Below are 10,381 nucleotides of genomic sequence, written 5' to 3' on the forward strand. Positions count from 1 at the left end.
AGGGAAGGAACTCCATATCCAAACATACATAATTATATAATAACAATTTCTTCGAACCATGAATCACAGAATACGTATAAATTATGTACCAGTTGTTATGTATTTCTGAAACCTCTTTAATGAAAGTCATTTGTGTACTATCTCTTTTTGGTGGTAATGTCTGAGTAATAATTAATAGTAGCTGGATTAAATAACCTCTCATTAATCGGCGATATTTTTTATACATACCCTGCAGTAAAACTAGCCTCTCTCTCTCTCTCTCTCTCTCTCTCTCTCTCTCTCTCTCTCTCTCTCTCTCTCTCTCTCTCTTCTGGTAGCCATAAAGTTTGAAAATAACTGTTGAAGGTAATTATGAATTTCTATTAAACTCCAAAATGAGTAAATTCAGGTAATTTTTCGAATAGTCTGAAGATAGTGTATTATTAACGGCTACTAGTTACTGTACTGGTATATGTGTCCTTCTTCTACGCATATCTTTAACATGCAATGGATGGCCTATTTATTGATATGGAATTAAAATAAAGCGCTCAACCCCAGTTCAAACCTCAGATTGGGAAACACCAACCATTATCACGAAGACCCAAAACCTCTATCAACATTAAGAATATATTTTTGATATTAAATGATTTTCATTTCTACGTTATGTTCGGATTTACAACATGCGTTTACTCAAAAGTTACTGTAGACTGAATCGTAATAAAACATATAGGAATAATGCCAGTTCATTACGCATATCTCACATTGCCTACCCAATTGTTTGAGATGGTAAAGACTCAAGTTGTATAGGTCTGCAAAGTGGTGCCATCTGTAGGACCCAGAGAGAAACATTTTCAACCGGCTTCTTGCGTATTTCTTAGCCAGTACGGGGCTTTGTCTCTACTTCTGCACCTCAAACGAGAACATACCGGTTTTTTTTCCCCGGTAGAGGTTAAACAACCGTAGAACGACCGTATAATAGAGTATTCGATGGCCGTTGGCTGTCACTTCTATTTACGTAGTAGTGCGAGTATGATCGTACGACAATTAATAAAACGACCTACTGTAATGCATTTTGTATTATAGATTTTTATCCATAATGCATTACCACTTCATATGAAGTCGCTTACATGGAAGAAACAATAACAGATATTGAAATATGTCCAGAAAATACTGGCATGTTTTGTTTGTAGTTACCTCGTATTATGTGGGGAGCTTCGTCGATGTTGATATTGATAAGAGTAAAGTTATTGAAGATCAAAAATTAGCTTCATAAACCTCGTTGCTTGAAGTTCCTTCAATTTTGAAACAAAGTTACAAAAAGCACGCAACAATCTAAACTCGGTATATGTTACTTCTTGGAATCACAATTTTTTTCCTTTGTCGAACTATTTTACGAAATCATATACCGAGAAAGTAATTGTAATGACATAAATATATAAACTGACCAGGTACTGCAGCTTCCGACATTTGACATAGTTTATGCTGAATAAGCTTATCGAAGTTTAGAGCAAATGCTGAGTTACAGCGATCGTTAATATAGAATTTATGTGTTCTGTATTAGGTTGAGAACGATGGTGGCATCTGATAACTGATAATCTTTATTATATATATATATATATATATATATATATATATATATATATATATATATATATATATATATATATATATAGAGAGAGAGAGAGAGAGAGAGAGAGAGAGAGAGAGAGAGAGAGAGAGAGAGAGAGAGAGAGAGAGAGAGACTATTCACTATAATATGTGCTTCCACATCCGGACATAATCTCTGAGGGGAAAACACTTGATCCCAGAATAATTTGGTGCAACATATTGGCAAAATTTGTCAGCATTAAGAAACAATTCCTTTAAAGCGGAAATACACAGTAGCCAAGTTATTATTAACTGAAGATATTCTGGTACCTCATTAATACCAAAGTCGAATGGGCTCAGGAAAATCGCACATAATTTCTTTCTGTCCTCAGAAGTTATTACCAGATATTTCTGAAGAGTGTAGCTGTTTATAAGCAGTACTGAAGAACTTTGGTAATGAATGCAATGAAATATGCTGAAACTGACTTAAGTAATCAAGAGTATAACGAAAGAGGAAACATAAAAGGATAAGATATTTTCGATCTTGCTTACGAGTTCCCTGAGTTTATTGCTGCCCTGGGGAGTTTGTACCAAATGCATTTACAACGAACAACTGTTTACAATCAGCGCCAAAGTACTTCCATGAAGATTGCAATAAAACATACTGAAACTGACTTAATTATTCAAGAGTAAAATAATTAAGTAAAAAAAATGCGCCGAGGTTTCTGCGGCGCAGTCGAGTTTTCTGTACAGCCGCTACAGCGTATAATCAAAGCCACCGAAAATACATCTATCTCGCTATAATGCTGTGCGAGCCACGGCCCATGAAACTGTAACTATTGCCCGGTGGTGGCCTATCCTATATCGTTGCCAGAACCACGATTATGGCTAACTTTAACCTTAAATAAAATAAGAACTTCTAAAGCTAGAGGGCTGCAGTTTGGTATGTTTGATGATTTGAGGGTGGATGATCAACATACCAATTTGCAGCCCTCTAGCTTCAGTAGTTTTTAAGATCTGAGGGCGGACAGAAAAAAGTGCGGACAGAGTAAAGTGCGGAAGGAAAAAGTCGGTATAATAGTTTTATTTTACGGAAAACTAATAAGGAAACATAAAAGATCTTATTTACGAGTTCCCTTAATTTAGAACCTCAAAAACTGTGTTAATGGAAAGGTTTTATGTTAACTGTTCCCATATTAATTCTGTGTCGACGACGAGAGACCCTTAACCTGCTTGGTACGTGTAGTTTTTAGACTGCTTTTGGGAGAAGGGTATTAAAAGTTTCGGTAAGGTGAATTTCTTTGAAGCCTGTGGCCACTGCAAGATTTGATTTTTCCGGGACACTTCTGTCTGGATCTACTATGAACACCTAATTCGCCAAGGAAACAAACACGCACGCACATACACACAGACACACATATAGATGCATATAAATATATACAGACAAACGAAATTTAGAGTAGTTTTACTATATATATATATATATATATATATATATATATATATATATATATATATATATATATATATATATATATATATATATATATATATATATATATATTTATATATGTATATATATATATATATATATATATATATATATATATATATATATATATATATATATATATATATATATATATATATATATATATATATATATATATATATACACACACATATATTTGTAATCATATGGTTAACTTTTTTAACCAAATATATATTTTTCTGTTCATAATTCTAACTTCAATTTGACCATGTATCCTATCACCGTATTTTGTGCAGTCACGGCAGATTTCTTCATCAGCCAACCGTCTCATTGTCCTCATAACTTCATCCCACTAATGAATGAAAAGTTTTTTCCTTCGTTAACTCTATTAATCATTTAATCACTGACAGTTATGACCTTCCGAGAGCACAACAAGAATCAGTCTTCAAGGGCTCGTGCAGTCCACCATTAAGTATTCTTCAAGAACTTTTGGTTCTTGTGAGACAATCAAGATGTTTAGAGGAAACTCATAACGTCTGAGTGCTCTGAATTACTTTTCGGTGTGCCGGATGGTAGACATAGCTGGCATGCTTTTTCAAAACCTGCAAAATATTAAATTTTTTTGCACTGACTTAATATTTATTTATTTATTTATTTATTTTTTGCATTGTTGTTCCACAGGGCAAATTCATGGTCACTCAAGAATTTTCCCTCCTTACTAAAAAAAACTGACCATATCTTCATAGCCTTTCATTTACTTATAATTTTGTTTCTTTTATTATTTTTATTACTTTTAGAATTTCTTTGAAGATACAATTAAAACACGTGGTAATGATGATAGATGGTACTCAATATTAATTTTTAAAAATCGTGGTGTCACTTTTCCTTAGCTCTTCAATTATATTTTCATTCCCTCTTCCATTCAGTGAGAGATATTTGATCTATATAGCTACCTACTATTTACTGCTATTTTGAACTGAGGGCTATACGTTCTGTGCCTTCTTTTTTTTTACGTGTAGTTATTTAATTCTTTAAAGCCATGCTTCAGAAGTCCGTGGACGTTGGTCTTGTTCTGTAGGATTGCGTAAATTGTTTACATTAGGGCAATTTAATTTTGTCTGGAAACTGAGGGGAAATCGTAAGAATTCTTGTGCCTACAGTATATAAAGATAATAAATGGTGAAATTCAAAATTTGCTTTATATAATAATAATCATTATTATAACAAATTTCTATTAACATTATTTTCAGCAGTAAGTATTATATTCTCTTAAAACAAACTAATAGGCCATGAAGTGTCATAGCAGATTTCAGTAGGACAGGAAACACTTACGTGTTAGAGAAACAGTTTGGTAACCAATAATAAGTGCTGGTTATATTTAAGAGTAAGCAGCAGCAACCAGATATAATCGCACACCCACAGATACACATACACACGTGTATATATATATATATATATATATATATATATATATATATATATATATATATATATATATATATATATATATATATATATATATATATATATATATATATATATATATATATATATATATATATATATAAACTTGCATCTCATTGAGATAACACACAACCCTGGAAATGTGCAGTAACTCCTCAGGACAGCTCTAACTAAGCACAAATGAACCTGGAATCTTTACGGCCGTTGGTGAAATTCGAGGTAAACACTCAAATAATCAGTAGCCTTCGTTATACTTCCAAGTCCTCAAGGCAGTTAGGCGAGGCTCGCAGTGTTTGTTCTATGTAATTAAGTCGACTCCCACCCTAAACACAAGCAAAATATTCGGGCATTGTAAACTTCAACGGCGTCTTTGAGATTTCATCGTATTTTCAGCCCCTTAGACAACGGCCAACGAGGTTGCGTTTCTTACGCGCGTGGAAAATTAAATAGTATTCTGCTGTCTGATGGCGAAAACTGGACGGTAGTGCTTTCATATTTATTTTCATAATTTATTAACAAAGAAAGCAAAGTAGAATCTAAATCACAACGTTTACTGCAGTGGTGCATATATTAAATTGTAACCTTAATTTTGTTGGCACTAAATGACCCCATACACACTCAGTGCCACTGCCCAATTGCTCTGCATAAACCGATTTGTGCATTGCTCTTTGTGTATGCATTTGGGTGGTTTGTGGAAATGCGCATGCCCAGTGCATGCACAGACCCAAGTCAGTCTGTTCCAGAATAGATACGAACAATTCCAGCACCACACACGACTAGAAAGTGTATGTATATTGAGGAATGACAATTATGCTAATTTTCTGAGCTGTTGCCACACTGCCAACACCTCTATTTTGACAAGGAAAAGGAATGACTGCATGAACACCTTGTCATGCTGTACATTGCAAAATTATCTTCGATGCAAGAGCAGGTAAAATATTGCACAAAACTTGCCTTTGCCGTCTATTTCTTTTACTTTACAGCGATCTCGCCCAGACACTCTTCGATACTAAAACTGAATGTCTTGTTTTGTAGAAGAACTTCCAGAGAACAGTCTCAAGAGCAGCTTTGACCTATTTCTAGTTTTAGTTTTCCTGAAACCTCGGAGTTTCCAAAGTTTCCAGGCAATTTCTCAATCTGCGCCAAATGGATTTTTTTTTTTTTGTGGGGAGGGTGTGGGAGTTGGGGGGGGACTAGAGGTTAATGGTGCATCTGAAGGTCTTGAATGTGAGGCAGCTGAGATCTGATTTACTGAGATGGGAAAAGAAGGGAGTAAAATCTAAACTTAATTATTTTAAATGAAAATATTCCAGTCGCTAATGGAGAGTTCCAGTATTTCTTGAAAATTTTAGTTGAGTTTTCTAAATTTCTCTGCGTTATTTTTAAATCTTAATGTTGAAACCATCTGAATATAAGGCGAAATATTTTCATAATTTCACATGATTTTATTTTGATAAATGTTTATTCTTTAACATTATTTCCTAGAACGATATCGAACAAAGGTTCTGAGGATAAAATGTGAGAAAATTAACTTTCAAGACCAGCATATCTTTTTTTTTATAAGTTACAATTTTAATATATTATTCGATGTTCAGCAAATTGTTATTGCAATACATTTCCAGTCGTTTCTCAAGGTTACTCGTAATCAAATCGTGAAAGGCATTGCAATTAAGTGTTTGCATAATATCTTTCGAAAGTCTGTGTCTTATAATTTCTTAGTAATTGTTTTAACTTTTCTCCAGAGTAAATACAAGGGAATTCTAGATCAACCTCTCGTCTGTAGTTATAGAATAAAAACTATCGATCAGCTACAAACTGGTATTAATAAACTAGAAGAGGAACATGGAATTTTATTTATATGTAAAGCAGCTTCCTATTTCCTTATATTCTGTTCTCTAAAAAAAAAAAAAAAAAATCCAGTCCAGACAAATAAAGAAAGAAGCCAGACTTTTGCGGAATTCAACGAACATCCTCTCTAGGCATTAAAGAAAGCCAGACCTTTTGCGGAATTTAGTTAACCCTAGTCCTTCCTTGTACTAGGATTTAATTGTTTTCGATCTCCCAATTTACGTCATATTAACATTCTTTTCCTTAATTGTCTTTAGGTTTTGAGATTCTTCTTGCATCAGTAATTCCTTTGTTATACTTTCAACAATTACTATGATCAGATAATAAACGTGTATCTACTCCCTTCCCCAAAATAGAATGAAGGGATTAATATGCTACCTGTTGAGACAGCATCATACCAGATATCACAGATTAAGCTTCCCCCCCTCCCCCTGCCCTTCCTAGCCAGGTAGGTGATCAACGCCAGTGATTAATCATGAATTCAGTGACTGGGTTCCATTTCGCATCCTTTCACCTGAACCATCATCTATTGCGCTGATGATATCAGCAACATGTGATGGACGTAATGTGCTTAATGAATGGTTATTAGTTGCTTAAGAGCCATTTCATAAACGACAGCATGGAATACGATTCCAATTAAAACCTGGACCTTTTCACGCTCCCATTAATTAGTTGCATACCTTCTGCCGATTTCAGTATGGAATGACAGCAGTTTGTGATAAATTAAAACTAGGGACAAATTATGGAAATGTCTGCCATTATTTTTAATTTATCTCAGATAGATGGATGATGTTTACTGCATCATTTGTCATTGCATGCAAGCACGATCCATGTGTTTGTAAGAACTGTTATGTTATTGTTCTCTTATCGAGAATTATCTTTTGGTTATGAGATTATTTCAATTAATACTAAAAATAATGACGAGCGTTATGTAATGATTCTGTTAATGCTGTTTTGATTATGCATTGTTTCTCTGAATTCATCACGTATAATCAAGTTCATGTGTAAAGTATTGAACATTTTCTTGAATTTATAATGTAGCATTTTAAAAACAAGAAGTATATATATATATATATATATATATATATATATATATATATATATATATATATATATATATAATAAATATAATTATATATATATAATATATATATATATATATATATATATATATATATATATATATATATATATATATATATATATATATATATATATACTGTATATATACATACATAAATACATATATATATGTCTGTGTGTGTATGTTTATCAACTGAAATGTTCTTAGGATATCCCATATTCAACACTTGATACAAAAGAAAATATATTCCCACTTTATAACTACTACATTACAAAATGTAATTCATTACGTTAAGTATAATATCTGCCAGTAATTTTTCTTTATAATAGAAAATAATTACATGAAAGATAAGCATATAATACCACTTGATATCGAAATAACTCACTCACATCTAAAGGAAATTACGTATGCTTATTACCGAAGTAAACACTGGGGAAAATAATTTTAATAATATTTTCAGTAGTTAAATATTTTGTTTTTCAGATATTCCAATGCATGGAAAACTTAAAGACACTTTCATTTTCAATTTATAAATAAATGATAAAGTTAAATCAAGACTATATCCATAAATTGTAAGTAGGACATTCATTTTGTCATTTTTAAAGCAGGAATTTTGAATATTCATGAAGTAATATAGACCCCACCAAACTTCTCGTACCTTCAATCGTTTGTTATTTTATATCCTAGAAGTTTCTATCGCTCTTTTAACGTACCTGGAGAATTGAGTAAATTCTTTTATCAAACAAAAATACATTCCTTATATTGAAGAAGAATAATACGTTTTCTTATCGAGTTTGTGCTATCTACTGATCAATGTACAAAGCCTCTTCAATACTAGACTTTTAAATGGCATGTGGTCCTTCAGATGTTCCACAAATGAAACAATAAACCATTGACAAATTGTGGAGATAAGAATTATCATACGTTCACGTGGATTTTAATGACAAATGCATTCGTCTCTGAATATCTGATCACCTCTCATTTTTCCCAGTAGCCAAAAATGATCTCTTTAAGAAGTATATATTCTTAGTTTTTCAGTATTTTTCATTTGTTTATTTTTTGTTTTGTATATTAATTTCTTTATTACAGTAGTAAGGGCTTTTAACTATGCCCGTAGTTTTAAATGCAAATGTTCCTTCTCTCTCTCTCTCTCTCTCTCTCTCTCTCTCTCTCTCTCTCTCTCTCTCTCTCTCTCTCTCTCTCTCTCTCTCTCTCTCTCCATTTTTAAAAAGAATAGATCTCTGGAAAGAACATAGTCTGTTCTTACTCTTCATTTACTTATGATAGGAAACGATGAAGCCATCATAATATGAAAGATCAATAAATTACGGTGTCAGCCATTACAAGCATCGGCAACAGACATTGTTGAAACACCATTTAACAAATAATTCTGCTCTAATCGATATTTAATATCCAGACGCTCGGTCCCTGTATATGACAGGCGGAATAGCCTCATCTTCACCTATTTGTTACCAGATTATGTATTTGGAGAGTCCCCTTTATACTGGCTGGGTGGTCAACAAGTCAGATTTGACACTCTTTAGTACTGATGTGTTCTGTAGTGAATGAGAGGTATGGAGCAGAACGAAGTATTAGACCAGGGTAGAAAAAATGTATTTAATTCGGGAGAATGAAACGAAGAAATTACCTGCGACACTAAAATCTCACGCAACGCCGTGAAAAACAATATCAGTTGGAACAAATGTTTTTTTTTTATGTAAAATGGGTTTTATCAACGTTTGAATACTATTGTTCTCATCATATTCTTCAGTACCTTCAATATGACAGTCTCTCTCTCTCTCTCTCTCTCTCTCTCTCTCTCTCTCTCTCTCTCTCTCTCTCTTAAATATGAATCTAAACCTATCTGGCATATGAATCTATATCTAACCTCAATATGATTCTAAATCTGCTTTAAATATGAATCTAAATCTACTTTAAATATGAATCTAAATCTACTTAAATATGATTCTAAATCTGCTTTAAATGACTCTAAATCTACCTTAAATATGACTCTAAATCTACCTTAAATATGGTTCTAAATCTGCTTTAAATATGACTCTAAATCTACATTAAATATGATTATAAATCTACCTTAAATATGTATGTAAACTGCCTTGAATGTGAATCTAAATCTGCCTTAAGTATGAATCTAAATCTAAATAAATATGCATCTAAATCTGCCTTAAATATGAATTTGTATATACCTTAAATATGAATTTAAATCTTCCTTAAATATGAATCTGAATCTACTTTATATGGGAATGTAAACCAACCTTTAACATGAATCAAAATTTACTTTAAAAATGGATTTAAATCTACCTTAAATATGAATCCAAATCTACCTCCTCACAACCGACGGCATTTCGGAATTAATTAACATAAAACTATGAAACCATTTTCCAGCACATTCATTTTGGCAAAGTCTAACTCATATTGCACCATGATTTTCATTTCGCTCATCATAAAAAAAAAATCGGTATATTCAAAGTTCCTTTCAGTTGGGTAACCATTACAGAACGATGCTTAATAAAAAAAAAAGTTTCCGACCCGAAAAGCAATGGATTTAATAAATAAAACTCCTGTATTTGAAAAACGCTGGGCCGTGAAATCACAGTTCATGCAAAATATATCTTTTATAACTTTCAGAGGAAAGCAGACTTATCGTTTAATCGACGAATGCAGAATTTATGGTTGAAGTTTAAATGCCGAGTAGCGGAAACAGGTGTAACCATGTTTTGAATTTCATGATTATATGAATTTTATCTGTTAATAATCAGAGAAAATTGGGAGGAATGAGCAGATGTGACCAAACTGTTCTCCTGTAACGATGTCATTTCGATTCTGAGGGCAGAGTGTACTTTTATTCATAATTATCCTCGCAGATATCCAAGATGCTTTACATTTATTATACTAATAATAAAGAAAGT

The sequence above is a fragment of the Macrobrachium rosenbergii genome, chromosome 52, assembly GCF_040412425.1.
Source record: "Macrobrachium rosenbergii isolate ZJJX-2024 chromosome 52, ASM4041242v1, whole genome shotgun sequence".
NCBI lineage: Eukaryota > Metazoa > Arthropoda > Malacostraca > Decapoda > Palaemonidae > Macrobrachium > Macrobrachium rosenbergii.